This window comes from Hyla sarda, chromosome 5 (assembly GCF_029499605.1).
Source record: "Hyla sarda isolate aHylSar1 chromosome 5, aHylSar1.hap1, whole genome shotgun sequence".
Taxonomy (NCBI): Eukaryota; Metazoa; Chordata; class Amphibia; order Anura; family Hylidae; genus Hyla; species Hyla sarda.
Window position 1 is genome coordinate 97372545 of NC_079193.1, and position 16075 is coordinate 97388619.

The 16075-nt window shown below is 40.9% G+C and overlaps 1 long non-coding RNA gene across 3 annotated transcripts in view; it reads left to right on the forward strand.

The window, feature by feature from the left end:
- Positions 1 to 13061: 13061 nt before the first annotated feature.
- Positions 13062 to 16075, forward strand: part of LOC130273349 (uncharacterized) — a 64840-nt gene continuing 61826 nt past the window's right edge. For 2 of the 3 annotated variants that reach the window (XR_008843965.1, XR_008843963.1), the window contains exon 1: positions 13062 to 13116. This is a non-coding gene — a long non-coding RNA (uncharacterized LOC130273349). The remainder of the gene's footprint in view (positions 13117 to 16075) is intronic. The other variant, XR_008843964.1, reaches the window with a different exon arrangement.

Consider the following 16075-nt stretch of genomic DNA (forward strand, 5'->3'; position numbering starts at 1 on the left):
AACAGGTAAAGCATACTTCGTCATTATATAATTCCCTCCACAGATCAAACCACTGGATTTCATCAATAAATTTTGAGAGTAAGGTGTAGTACCTACTTGGCTATGAGCAGAGAAGCTTCTTCTAACTTTAATAGGATTTACAGCAGAGTTAAAATCTCCATTAACTATCGATGTGAGCAATACTCCTAATGTGAATGGGGGGGGGTGTATATAGTCAACCTCTACCTGTTCAAGAATACCATGTAAGAAAATATATCTACCCCCTTGAGTCAATTAATTTTGCTTTCAACTGAAAAGAGATTGACCTGTGGAAATATACTGAAACTCCCACCGAGTATGTTGTATAGCAAGAATAAAATTCTTGTAAAGCCCACTTTCGTCTAGGTATGTGAATTGTTTCGGCTGAAAGGTGAGTTTCAGCTAACCCCACCACCTGCCGGGACATACTTGGAGATTAAATCAAAGATGGTGCACCTTTTGTCAGACATACCCCTCACATTCCACATCAAAATCTTAGTAGAAACCCTATTCATAACTCAAAGAAGAGAAAAAAAAAATCTCTCTCCCCTCCCAAACCTCCGCTTTTCCCACCCTTCCCCTTCCACCCCCAACTGACCACATCTAGCTTAGTCCTAGGGTCTCTTGCCTTATGTCACTTCCACTCTCCCCGTCCAAACACCGCCCCCACCCCCAGTGACTAGGAATAAATTATTATTTCATCTACAGAACACTTTAGAGTAAGTTAGAACAGCAAACAAGAACACCACATCATTGTGCTTAACTCAGAGCTTAGCTGAAAACAATAATGAAAAGCTTATGTTAGCTGCATGCATTCTTCTTCAAACCCCTGTAAACGAAGCCCTCTTAATCTGAGTCTCCCTAGCATAGTCTGGGTAAAAGGAGATTTTTACCCCTTGGTATTGCAATTTGTAAATTTTTCTGGCTTCCCTCAATATAAGATCCCCAGACAACAATGCTTTACGCAACACAGTTCTTCTTGGGGGTGCCCGGTACATGCTCCCTACCAGGGACCCTATGAGCCCTTTCAATAGCAAATTAATTTGACAGAGGTAAGTTTTTAAAAACATCCTTAAACCAGTGGAGACAAAACTGGACTGTATCCTTTCCCTCTACTCCCTCCGGAAGTCCAATTACTCTGATATTAGAATGTCGGGATCTGTCCTTAAAATCTATTAACTTGAGTGGAAAGGAAGAATTTTCTTTTTTCAGAGAATCTATGTCCACTTGGTGTGCTTTTAACTCCTTTTTAATTTCTGGTAACACTTTTAGTGTATCAGAAATTCTCATTCTTATTTTATTTAGATTGTCTCTTAAAGGGATTATCAAGGAAAAAGCTTTTTTTTTATGTATCAACTGGCTCCAGAAAGTTAAATAGATTTTTAAATTACTTCTATTAAAAAATCTAAATCCTTTCAGTACTTATCAGCTTCTGAAGTTAAGGTTGTTCTCTCTGATGACACCTGTCTCGGGAAACACCCAGTTTAGTAGCAAATCCCCATAGCAAACCTCTTCTAAACTGGGCGTTTCCCGAGACGCGTGTCATCAGAGAGCACTTAGACAGAAAAGAACAACCTCAACTTCAGAAGCTCATAAGTACTGAAAGGATTAAAAAATTTTAATAGAAGTAATTTACAAATATGTTTAACTTTCTGGAGTCAGTTGATATATAAAAAAAGTTTTTTCCTGCAATACCCCTTTAATAAAGAAATATCCACTGCCATGCTACCCACGTTGCTTGTAAATTCTTTAAATCACAAATTACATTATTTAATCTCCATCAATATATTTTCCAGCATTTGCGGGTCCTGCTCCACCTCCCCTCCTACCACATTTTCTTCAATATGCAACGCCTCATATCTTGAGCCTGAACGTGTTGAAGTAGGCTAAATTGCCTTAGGTTCTCTGGTTTTGCTAGTTTGTACCATAGTTTGTGCATACATTTCTCTATTCTCCCTCTATTCTTTTCCTTAAGGGGAGACACCCCTGATTGTCTAGGCTTGGGGGCCATTTATGGGAGAGAGTTTGTTATAAAAAAATTGATGGATGATATTGTATGGGGTTTGGCAGCGTCGGAGTTACTTTTCAATCAGTTCTAAAATATGAGAGTAATACAGTTATATAAAAGTAGAGCTCTCTGGCAATTTTTTGCTTAGTTTCACCTGTGTCACGTACCATATTGCATACCGTGCCCTCGTTTATCTATTCAGGTAGCAGTGTGCCACAGCAAACAAATACTTAATAATTCCCTTCAGCCTGTGCTCAATCTACAGGGTGGGCCATTTATATGGATACACCTTAATAAAATGGGAATGGTTGGTGATATTAACTTCATGTTTGTGGCACATTTGTATATGTAAGGGGGGGGGAAACTTTTCAAGATGGGTGGTGACCATGGCGGCCATTTTGAAGTCGGCCATTTTGAATCCAACTTTTGTTTTTTCAATAGGAAGAGAGTCATGTGACACATCAAACTTATTGGGGATTTCACAAGAAAAACAATGATGTGCTTGCTTTTAACATAACTTTATTCTTTCATGAGTTATTTACAAGTTTCTGACCACTTATAAAATGTGTTCAATGTGCTGCTCATTGTGTTGGATTGTCAATGCAACCCTCTTCTCCCACTCTTCACACACTGATAGCAACACCGCAGCAGAAATGCTAGCACAGGCTTCCAGTATCCGTAGTTTCAGGTGCTGCACATCTCGTATCTTCACAGCATAGACAATTGCCTTCAGATGACCCCAAAGATAAAAGTCTAAGGGGGTCAGATCGGGAGACCTTGGGGGCCATTCAACTGGCCCACGATGACCAATCCACTTTCCAGGAAACCGTTCATCTAGGAATGCTCGGACCTGACACCCATAATGTGGTGGTGCACCATCTTGCTGGAAAAACGTGCCAGCTTCAGTGAATAAAGAGGGAAACGCATCATCATGTAGAAATTTCGCATATCCAGTGGCCTTGAGGTTTCCATTGATGAAGAATGGCCCCACTATCTTTGTACCCCATATACCACACCATACCATAAATTTTTGTGTTCCAACAGTCTTGGAGGGATCTATCCAATGTGGGTTAGTGTCAGACCAATAGCAGTGGTTTTGTTTGTTAACTTTCACATAAAAGTTTGCCTCATCACTGAACAAAATCTTCTGCGGAAACAGAGGGTCCTGTTCCAATTTTTGTTTTACCCATTCTGCAGCACCTGAAACTACGGATACTGGAAGCCTGTGCTAGCATTTCTCCTGCGGTGTTGCTATCAGTGTGTGAAGAGTGGGAGAAGAGGGTTGCATTGACAATTGAGAATTTTCCTATCCTTGGTGACGGAAAATTTAGATTTTAATAAAAACAAGACGTGAGTATTATGCTATTTAAACTTCTTTACTGAACCTCAGCAGCAAATAGATATGGTAAGTATAAAGACATTTTTTATACATGAAACTATAAACTATGGTGTAGCCTAGTGTACTGTCCATGTCAGCAACCAATCAGGTAGCATAACCGATGATATTAACAACTGTAACATTTGTAAATTCCTTCTTCTTTGCAAAGTAGAATAAGTAGAATTGGATAAACCGGATCAAATGTTGAACGTGAAGATAACGTAGAGTCGGAGAAAAATGTAACATCTCAATGAGTAGAGAAGGACATAAAGGATGGAGAGGAGTTGATCACTGTTGAGCTGAAAAGAGAAGAAAAAATAATTAAAGGGATGGGTTCTGGGAGGGATAATACTGGCGTCTTGTTTTTATTAAAATCTAAATTTTCCGTCACCAAGGATAGCAAAATTCTCAATTTTAAGGCAAAACAAGACGCTTCGTATTATGCTAGTTCAAAGCTAGGCATAAAATGAATATTATACATAATCAACAATATAAATAGATAGAATAAAAGATATATATAATAACAACATAGATACATGAGATTCAGGTTTAAAATAAAAGGTTTTGAAAGTAGAATCAGAAGACCAATTGGCAGCTTTTAGTAAATCCGAGAGAGAAGCTCCGGATTGGAAAAGTTTAGTGGAGACGGCACTTCTAGTAGAATGGGCTGTAAATTTTGAAGTATCGATACCCGCTAAATGCATAGATTGTTTAACTCATCTGGCCAGAGTGGAAGAAGAAACAGGTGCATGAGGTCTACAAAACGAGATCAATAATTGAGAGAGGAAGAAGATCTGAGAGATTTGGTTTTAGTTTCATAAGAATGAAGACAACAGACCACACAGAGTTTCTCGTGGTGAGGAAAAGAGGGATAAAAGACGGATTGAAGATTTGTTTTAGTACGTCGAGAAATAGAGAAAATAACACCCTGAGGAGTGTATTGTCTACGAGAAATATCAAGAGATTTTAATTCAGAAACTCATTTGACAGAAATGAGACATAAAAGAGTGGTAAGTTTGAAAGAGAGGAGTTTGAGAGATGAATCATTATCTTCCCATGAAGAGAACATATCTAAGACAGTGTTAACATTCCAAGTAAAAGTGTACTTAGGAAGAGGAGGTCTACGAAAGCGAATACCTTTTAACAATTGGCAAACTAAAGGATGTCTGCCAATAGGAATAGAATCAATAGGAAGATGTCTGAAAGAGATAGCTGAACGATAAAGATTAATCGTTCTGTATGCTTTACCGTCATCGAAAGAGGCTGATAAAAAATTCAGGATGTGACAAATAGATGCTTGTAAGGGATCCAGATGTCGTCGATCGCACCAATGAGACCAAAGTTTCCAGGCTGATCTGTAAGCCGACTTGGTACCTGGGGCCCAGGCATCTGAGAGTATGTCCTGAGTAGATTTTGAAAATTGGAGGTCAGATCTTGACGACCTGAAATTAACCAAGCAACTAGAGGTAGTTGGTTGGAAAGAACCAGAGGATGACCATTCCCTTGAGAATCCTAAAGGAGGTTCGGAAGGGAAGGGAGAAGATGAGGAAAATCTATGAGGAGATTTAAAAGTTGAGGGAACCAAGGTTGAGTCGGCCAAAGAGGGGTAATGAAAACTAGTGTGGATTTCTGAATCGAGGTCTGAAAGAGAACTCGAGGAATGAGATTGAAAGGAGGAAAGGCGTGTAGTGTTTTCTGAGGCCAAAATTGAAGGAAGGCATCTACGCCTAGAGCTTCCAGATCTGGGCACCAGCTGAAAAACAGAGGTAGTTGGGCGTTGAGACGTGAAGCAAAGAGATCCAGATGTAGTGGACCCCAGAAAGAATTGATCGATTGGAAAGTTTGATGAAGGATGTTTCCAATCGCTGGAATCTGTTAAATATCAAGAATACCAATCTGCCACTGAATTGGAGATTCCTGGCAGGTATTCTGCCTTCAGGACAATATTCCTTTCCAGACAAAAATGCCAAAAATCTTTGACAAAATCTGCAAGAATCTTTGAAGTCATACCTCCCAAATGAGTGATGTATTGGACAGCGGATATGTTGTCCATACGAAGAAGTATACAACAATGGGAATAATTTTTTGCAAAGCTTTTCAAGGCAAAAAAAATCATGCAAGTAGTTCTAGAGAGTTTATGTGCTAGAGACGATTTCCCTCCTGTTGAGAGGGAACCGCACTGAGCGCCCCAACCCGAAAGGCTTGCATCCGATTCCATAATGATGTCTGGATTCGGATTGAAAATTGCTTTCCCGTTCCATGATTCTATGTGATTGAGCCATAAAAGAAGTTCTTCTTTGGCTTCCAAAGAGAGGGGAATCTTGTCGGAATAGCCCAATCCTTCCCTCAGGTGACGAATCTTCAAACGTTGAAGAGCTCTGTAGTGAAGAGGAGCTGGAAAAATGGCTTGAATGGAGGCTGAAAGGAGACCCACAATTCGAGCTATAGACCTCACAGATATTATATCTCTGTGGAGAATTTGACGGATTTTCTTCCGAATAGTTTTCAGTCTTCTCGGGGGAAGGCTTAGAGTGGTTATTTGAGTATTGATCATGAAGCCTAAGAATTCCAGCTCTTGGGATGGGATTGGAACGTATTTCTTCAAGTTTATGAGGAATTCGAGATGTTGTAAAAGGGACAATGTGCAATTCATGTGAGTCAAAAGTAACTCTTTTGATTGAGCCATGGGAAGGATATCGTCGAGGTAAACGATGAGGCGAACCCCGCGACTTCTGAGGGAAGCTACCACTGGTTTCAGTAGCTTTGTAAAACACCATGGGGCTGATGAAAGACCGAACGGAAGGCAAGTAAACTGCCATTTTTGATCCTTCCAAAGGAATTGAAGGAAAGGTTGAGATGATTGATGGATTGGTATTGTCAGATATGCATCTTTCAGGTCTATTTTTACTAACCAATCTTGTTTTAGTAATAAATCTCTTAGGAGATGTATGCCCTCCATTTTGAAGTGGCGATAGATGACAAGATTGTTCAATAGTTTTAAATTGATCACTGCTCTGTGACCTCCGTCTTTCTTTTTGACAATAAATAAATTGCTTAGAAAGCCTGGGGAATTGTAGGGAGCAGGAATTATTGCCTGTTTGGAAGCAAGTTCCTTGACTTCTTGATCTATCAGAATTTTGTCTGGGAGGGAAAATTGAATCGGATGAGGAAGGCAATTGAACCAGTTGGGCAACAAATTCTATTTGGTAACCCATGACAGTGTTTAGTATCCAAGAGTCTGTTGTAGTCGTAATCCAGTTTTGGGAAAAATAAAGGGGTCTGCCCCCTAATGGGATGTGATGGAAAAAAGATAGAGGTAGATTTACCTGTTGGAGGTCTAGAGCGAGGGTATCCTCTCTGTCCACATGGGCGCCAGGGTCTGCCCCTGTAAGGAAAGAAAGGGGGGGAGGGCATTGGAGGGTCCTCCATATTGTGCAGATGGTTGGGTAAAGGAACCTCTGTAGTATTTAGATTGAGAGAATCGGCCGGAAGAGCGGTTCCGTCCTCTCCCGGCCTTCCCAAAAATTATTTGGGAGAACACCTTTTTCATTGACACTTGTGTCTTATTCAAGGATGAAAAGAGGCCTACGTACTTATTAAAGGGGTGTTCCAGGACAAAACTTTTTTATATATATCAACTGGCTCCGGAAAGTTAAACAGATTTGTGAATTACTTCTATTAAAAAATCTTAATCCTTCCAATAGTTATTAGCTTCTGAAGTTGAGTTGCTGTTTTCTGTCTAACTGCTTTCTGATGGCTCACGTCCCAGGAGCTGTGCAGCAACTATGGGGATATTTTCCCATCATGCACAGCTCCCAGGACGTGACATCATCATTGAGCAGTTAGACAGAAAACTTCAGAAGCTAATAACTATTGGGAGGATTGAGATTTTTTAATAGAAGTAATTTACAAATCTGTTTAACTTTCCGGAGCCAGTTGATATATATAAAAAAAGTTTTTGCCTGGAATACCCCTTTAAGATCTCTAATAAAATCTTCACCAAAAAGCATTCCTTTGGTGGGATTGAGGGTTTCCACGGAAGCTAAGTTTGACCGTTTCCTTTCTGTAGAAAGGGAAGAGTTGGCGTTGCCAAATATGCAAATGACTCGTTGGGCCCAGCCTTTCAATGTCTCGGTGTCCACCGAAGTATTAGAGGTTGAGGCTTCCTCGGCCAAGTTTAAAATTTTGGTCAGTGGACCAAGTAAATCCATCAATTTATCTTGGCACGATTTAAAGCTGCGGTCCAGTCCTTTTTTAGGGTTCCTTACAGTTTTGAAAAAAAAATTGGACAGGAGTGGGTCCAACTCAGGAGTGCAGGAAGTGTTATGGGGTAAAGTGGGGCGAGGGCACTCTGGCTTAAGTTTACTACGGGATGGGCGATCCAAGGATTTGTGTGCCCATGTGGCTAGAAATTCTGCCACTTTTGTATTTGGAAGCCATTCCCCCGATCTTGGATGGCATATGAGAGAGGGATCGAAATAGGATTCCCCCGTTTCAGTCACTGCAGTGTCTTCCTGCGTAGCAGGGTCATCATGATTAGAATCACTTTCCTCATTGGAAACATAAAGTACCTCTTCCACATCTTGAATATCGGAATCATCAGATTCCTCAGAGGAAGACATTTTAAAGGAGTTTGGTTTTGCTCTGAAAGCGGATTTCATTGCCCTAATGGATTGTGCCTCCTCGTGGGCTGAGGGTGAAACAAGTGACTTTGTGCGTCACCAGTAACAGGACCATGTTTAGGGTCCGAGGATTGAAGTAAAGTGGAGTCAGTTTGAACTCCAGACGTTTTAGGTTGTTTTGAGGGATATGGGCCCTCATATGAGGTATGGCGAGTTTTGCTTTTAGCCTTACCAGGGCCCTTGAAGCCTTTAGCCAAATGGGATACAGACTCCTGTGGAGTCCAATGTATGTCTGATGGAGTCAAAGGAGGTAATGCTCCTGAGGCGACATTGTTAGAGCGGGCGAGGGCCATAGAGAAAGACTTCTTAATGGAAGTTTGCAGTGCAGAAACTGCTGATTGCACCGCTGTGTGTATTGATTTGGGACAGAAGCATCCACTAGACATGTGCAATTCGGTTCGGCACGAATGTCTAATTTACTAAATTTTACTGTTTTCGGGCATTCGGACCGATCCGAATGCATGAAAACATATTTTGAATATTCCAAAATAGCCACAATAATACGAATAGCAAATAACGAATGCATTCATTATTTCCCCGAATGCGTGCGGTAAATAACGAATGCATTCGTTATCCGTAAATGAACGTAAAGAGTTCATTCTAATAACAAAAATAATAAAAAAAGGATACAGATACCGTTTCATTTTTCGGATACATTCGGTATTCGGGTACATTCGGTAAATCTTTTTATTATTTTTTGGACTTTAGCGATCCTAAAAAATTATGGAGATACCTTTTTTATAAAAATTTCGTAGGGTACCATGAAAAAATAACAATAAAAAAGATACAGTAGTGATGGAAAAAATTGTATCTAACGAAATGTATCTTTTTTTATTATGAAATGTTTATTAATTTTTAAACAGGGATCAATTTATGTGGGCAGGTAAAGCACTAAAAATGTAGCCGACAATAATAAAAATGTAGTGTGTGCGTATTTTTCACTTTTTTAAAAACATTTTTTAGGTAGTACTACTACTCCCAGCATGGAGCACACTCTTCCATGATGGGAGTAGTAGTTACCTGTACTAATTGACAGATCGCCGGGGTCCCTTGTGATTCTCTTGTATAATGTATAGATGCGGTGGCAGCTCTTCTCTGGTCCCCTGCACTCACGTATATATACACATATTCATATTTCCCGCAGAGCTGTGATTGGCCAGATGGTTCCAGCCAATCACAGCTCTCTGTGAGAAATAGGAATATGTGTATATATACGGCCGTGCAGGGGACCATAGGAGAGCGGCCGCCACATCCATACATTATACAGGAGCATCACCGCAGGTGTCAGGAGTGATACCCACAGTGATCTTTCCTTTACTACAAGTACTACTACTCCCAACATGGAGTACACTCTGCTCCATGCTGGGAGCTGTAGTACCTGCATTAATAGACAGATCGCAGCGGGTGTCAGAAGTTACACTCGCTGCAATATGTCTATTAATGCAGGTACTACAGCTCCCAGCATGGAGCAGAGTGTGCTTCATGTTGGGAGTATTAGTACCCAGCGGATGTAACTCCTCCTGACACCCGCTGCAATCGTCCTTATGTGAATGTCGGGATCAGCTGTTCTCAGGGCTACAGAGCCGGGAGAACAGCTAACGCTGATCCGTAGGTATACATCGTATATCTACTGCCCAGCAAGAACTTACAGTGAGCCTGCAATGTGTATACAGTATACACATTGCTGGCTCACTTAACCCCTTGCTGAGCTGTGCGCTATGCACAAGCCCAGCAAGGAAAGAGTTAACTTACACTGCTGGACAGTGTAGGTTAACCCTTTGGGCGGTATACACTATATACAGCTAGCTATAGATAGCTGTATATAGTGTATACAGAAGACGAAGTCCGCTTACTTCCCTCGAGTACCGGGCAGGTCAGTGTAGTGATGATGTCATTAGTGGGTGGATCTACAGAAGGGAACTAGGCTAGTTAATCTGAAGCTCTGTTCACATTGACCGTTTTGTATAAGGTGAACCAACCATTCTGCCAGTGTCTACCCGGACAGGGAGACTCCAGCTGTTGCTAAACAACAACTCCCAGCATGCCCAGACAGCCAAAGGCTGTCTGGGCATGCTGGGAGTTGTAGTATTGCACCAATTGGTGGCTCCCTGTTTGGGTAGACATTGCATCATGGGTGCTCTCCGCAGCGGACAGCGCCAAAAATGTCATAACCATTTTTTTGTGTTTTTTTTCTTCTCGTTTCAGATCCGTGTATGCAGAGGATTACTGCGGATTCGATGGATAACCGCCACAGGGGTGCCGGGAAGAGCCGGTACCAACAGGCCCGGAGCGTCAAAAATGGTGCTCCTGGGCCTAGGCGGTTTTTATTTAAATAAAAATAAATTTAAAAAAGTATAGGGTTCCCCGTATTTTCAGCCTGACATTACCAGGGTGGGCGAGGACCATTGTTACTGGCCCTCCCCAGCCTAAATAACGCCAGCCTGTTACCGCCTAGGCCCAGGAGCACCATTTTTGACGCTCCGGGCCTGTTGGTACCGGCTCTTCCCGACAGCCCTGTGGCGGTGGGTACCAGGGTAATAATTGGGGGTTAGCGCTAGCTATTTTTGGGGCTAGCACTAAGCCCTGGCTTAGTAATGGATTCAGTCAATAAGACCAGCTTCCAATACTACGCCTGAAAATTTTATTTAAAAAAAACACAACACATTGGATAAATTATTTTATTTAAAAAAAAACACTTCCCCACAGCCCTCGTTAACCATTTTATCAAAATAAAAAATAAAAATCCGCCGTAATCGATCGAATCCACAGTAATCCTTTGCATACACGGATCTGAAACGAGAAGAAAAAAAAACACAAAAAATTGGTTATGACATTTTTGGCGCTGTCCGCTGGGGAGAACACCCATGATGCAATGTCTACCCAAACAGGGAGCCACCAATTGGTGCAAAACTACAACTCCCAGCATGCCCAGACAGCATTTGGCTGTCTGGGCATGCTGGGAGTTGTAGTTTAGCAACAGCTGGAGTCTCCCTGTCTGGGTTGACACTGGCAGAAGGGTCTGTTCACATTATACAAAACGGACAATGTGAACAGAGCTTCAGATTAACTAGCCTTGTTCCCTTCTGTAGCTCCCCCCTAATGACGTCATCACTATGGGGCGGAGCTACATGGACCTGCCCGGTACTCGAGGGAAGTAAGCGGACTTCGTCTTCTGTATACACTATATACAGCTATCTATAGATAGCTGTATATAGTGTATACCGCCCAAAGGGTTAACCTACACTGTCCAGCAGTGTAAGTTAACTCTTTCCTTGCTGGGCTTGCGCATAGCGCACAGCTCAGCAAGGGGTTAAGTGAGCCAGCAATGTGTATACTGTATACACATTGCAGGCTCACTGTAAGTTCTTGCTGGGCAGTAGATATACGTCAGCTGTTCCCGACATTCACATAAGGACGATTGCAGCGGGTGTCAGGAGGAATGACATCCGCTGGGATCTGTCCCTTACTGCAGGTACTAACGTCTGACACCCGCTGCGATCTGTCTATTAATGCAGGTACTACAGCTCCCAGCATGGAGCAGAGTGTACTCCATGTTGGGAGTAGTAGTACTTGTAGTAAAGGAAAGATCACTGCGGGTATCACTCCTGACACCCGCGGTGATGCTCCTGTATAATGTATGGATGCGGCGGCCACTCTCCTATGGTCCCCTGCACAGCCGTATATATACACATATTCCTATTTCTCACAGAGAGCTGTGATTGGCTGGAACCATCTGGCCAATCACAGCTCTGCGGGAAAAATGAATATGTGTATATATACGGCAGTGCAGGGGACCATAGAAGAGCTGCCACCGCATCTATACATTATACAAGAGGATCGCAACGGACCCCAGCGATCTGTCAATTAATACAGGTAACTACTACTCCTATCATGGAAGAGTGTGTTCCATGCTGGGGGTAGTAGTACTACCTAAAAAATGTTTTAAAAAAAGTGAAAAACACGCACACAATACATTTTTATTATTGTCAGCTACATTTTTAGTGCTTTACCCGCTCACATAAATTGATCCCTGTTTAAAAATTAATAAACATTTCATAATAAAAAAGATACATTTATTTAGATACAATTTTTTCCATCACTACTGTATCTTTTTTATTATAATTTTTTTATGGTACCCTACGAAATTTTAATAAAAACGGTATCTCCATAATTTTTTAGGATCACTAAAGTCCAAAAAAGAATAAAAAGATTTACCGAATGTACCCGAATACCGAATGGATCTGAAAAATCAAACCGAACACCCGAATACCGAATGTATCCGAAAAATGTAAACCAAAAATATTACCGAACCGAAATTTTTTTCCAAAGCGAAAAAACAAAACAAAACAAAACAAAAAATTTTCTAGTGCACAAGTCTAGCATCCACTAAAGATTGAATGTTTTCCTGGGAGGCATTTTCAGCCACAGTAGCTCTATTTTCCTCAGACATTATATTGTGAATATTATTTGGAGATAGATGAAATAAATAATGCGAGCTGTAAAAAATTAATTAAGGATAAATATCGGTAAAAAATTATTGAAATATATAAATATTTGTATATAGTAGGGAAAATAAAGTAAGTTAATATATTAATTAACCATGTAAATAAATGAATTAGAATAAATGATGAAGAGTTAATTATTAAATAAATAAAGAATTAATGTATATAGTTAATTCCTATAGGGGTATATGAAGAGTGTAAAATCAATCAAATTTTTATATAATATAAACCTGTTGGCTATAGTGAGGCAGTATGGGATAGACAGAGGGGAATTGATTAGAATTTACTAAAAAAGGATATCACACAGTATACAGTAATGAGGAACTGTACGGAGATATTCACACAGGCGTCCGCAGGCTCCGAAGTCTCTGAGGAGAATGACAGAGCCCGCGAACGCTTGACAGGAGAGGACCTCGCTGTCAACAGATATAGCGAGATCCAGGACATGCGCCCGAGACGAGGAAACGGCGGAGGGAGAAAGCGCTCGAGACAGTCAATGTCGGTTGTGGTGATGCAGTTAGGAATAAGGTAAGAGAAAGGCACAATATAATAATGATAAATAAATGGAAATAAAGGAATCGGAATCGGAGGTTGGAACAACCTGAAAGTATATGAAGATAGGGAAATGAAAGTGAATAGGCGCGGTCTATGGGAAAATATATATATAATATGGATGATATAGGGCACAATAGGGACACAATACTGATAAGGTCAGAAAATTGAGTATAAAATTATATAAAAGAGGAATTGATAAATTATAAGGTATGGATCAAGAAAGATATATATAAGTATGGTAAATCAATAAACAGAAGTATATAAGGAAAAATAAGGGTAATTGATTAAAATAACAAATATGGAAGAAATAGAAGGAAAATATTAATGAAATGAATATACATTTTAAATATATACCAAATTAATACAATAATATGAAAGAGAAAAAACAACTTATCCTTGTCTGACTGCTGAGCAGTAAAGAAGAAGGAATTTACATATGTGACAGTTGTTAAAGGAGTACTCTAGTGCAGAGTACTCCTGCTCCGTCCTGCCCGGGCTGCAAAATAAATGAAAATGAACCATCACTCACCTCCCTGGGTTCTCGCGGAGCGCCACTACAGCTGATCGGTGCTCCGGTGCATCTCCTTCATACTTCCGGGTGTAAGGAAGCGTCACATGGCGCTCAGCCTATCGTCAGCCGCCGCGATGTTCAGCCTCGGCCGGCGATAGGCTGAGCGCCATGTGACGCTTGTTACACCCGGAAGTATGAAGGAGATGCATCGGAGGACCGATCAGCTGTAGTGACGCTCCGCGGGAACCCAGGGAGGTGAGTGATGGTTCATTTTCATTTATTTTGCAGCCCGGGCAGGACAGAGCAGGAATACTCTGCACTAGAGTACTCCTTTAATATCATCGGTTATGCTACCTGATTGGTTGCTGACATGGACCAAGCACATCATTGTTTTTCTTATGAAATTCCCAATAAGTTTGATGTGTCACATGACTCTCTTCCTATTCAAAAAACTAAAGTTGGATTCAAAATGGCCAACTTCAAAATGGCCGCCATGGTCACCACCCATCTTGAAAAGTTTCCCCCCTCACATATACTAATGTGCCACAAACAGGAAGTTAATATCACCTACCATTCCCATTTTATTAAGGTGTATCCATATAAATGGCCCACCCTAACAAGAAGATATTTACACCAGTTTATTAGTCCAGACATTATATTTTAGAACTCCATTACAATAACTTTTCAATCTGGCAATTCCTTAGTTATACAGTAATTATAATGAAAAGTATACCCTTACAAGAGCTTTGCCAAAAATTTACTTTTCTTAGAGTTCCTTCACCCTCTGTCCAAGTATACATTTCTTACAATAAAGCTTCTCGGGCGGACTGCTGAGCTGAATTTACTCGGGATGGCAGTGAGGGGTCCCTGTGGTGCCTCCGGCCATTACCAACGCACCTCTTCCTAGCCGCCGCCACCTCACTCAAAACGGCAGCAAGGAGACAAACACCATAGAGCTCCCGTCTGATGGTAGAGCGCTGCACCCTCTCTCATATGGTGCGCGCAACCCGGGGCTCCAGTCCTCCAGCACCTGCAAGTCATCTATTAGCACATCTCCTTGGTTTTCCTGCCCCGCAAGACATCTCCTTATTTCCTTTTTTCTGGCGCAGTCCCCGGACTTACCCCCAAAGGATCCCCCACACAACACCCTCAACACCAGGCCAGACAGACAAACGCAGGTCCCGGCCACAGCTTGCATCCTCAAGTCCGGATCTCGCCTCAGGGGCTCAGGCATCTCAGTCAGTCTTAGTGGGTAGCTTAGTGGTGCTACCACGTCATGCCTTCTGAGGGTCCCCAACGTGTGTGTTAGGTGGCACTCGGATATGAACCAAGAGTGCATATTTTTTATAAATTAGGCGCAAGTACACAAAAGAAAAAAAACAACTACTGACAGTGTAGGCAATCACTTCATCCACTCTAGTACTGATTAATTCCCCCAAATGTGGTTATCGAGATTGAATTATATCTCTTATTGAGTTTAGTTTATTTACCCGAATTGTATGTTGCCAACAATGATGGCTTAGGTAAAAACTAAACAATTTCTTCTTAATTTTCCTAGCTGAATTTAGGTGCAGGACTTTCTCCTAGTTAAATAAGTGGAAATAAAACCGTCCAAACTCATAACATTGTATTTCTTTCTAAAATGCTTTTCTGGAGCCTAATTTTATTTCTACTGGAATTTTTTCTTTTAAAAAAAATTTTAAATGGTAAAACCATGTTCACAAATATGTTAGGAAGCTGTTGTGGAGCTCCAGAATATTATGTGGTACAGCATCAGGCAAATAATATAGATGTAATATCTGTATTCTGTGTTTTTCTCTGTTTGTGTGTATTCACACCTGCTTTTTATACCTGACCAGTTTTTTTATGTTGTGGGATTTGGTCAGGATAGTGTTACTGTTTGTTGCCAATAGGCTTCCAGGGGGAGTTACTGTATATAGACCTTAGCTCTGCTGGTATTGCATGCTGCTAATTGCAATATGTTTGCGCTATGTTTGACATAGCACCTTTGTCTGTGTACATGTATAGCTATGGCTTCTTATCCTGTATTTGTGTATTTAGATTTCAGCCTTGTTTGCACTTTTCTCTGGGTTTTAATGTTATGCTTTGTATATATGTTCTTTGGTTAGACCCGCGTTCAGATTGTATTCTATTTTTTGTCCTGTTTTGGTCCTTGTTAGTTTTTCCTGTTTTGGGTCTTGGAATATGTCTAGACTTATTCAGTTCTCAGTCCAGTGTTCGGTATTTAGTATTCCTGTTTAGAATCTTGACCCATATTCCTCTATGTTATAAAGTTTGGCTTTTGAAGTTCCCATAGTTTTTCTTGTAGCTGTCTAGTGTGAATTGTGTTCTAGTATTTTAACCTGTATGGTGTCTGACCTTCAGTTAACCCATACATCCTGCATACCCTGTTCCTGTTTA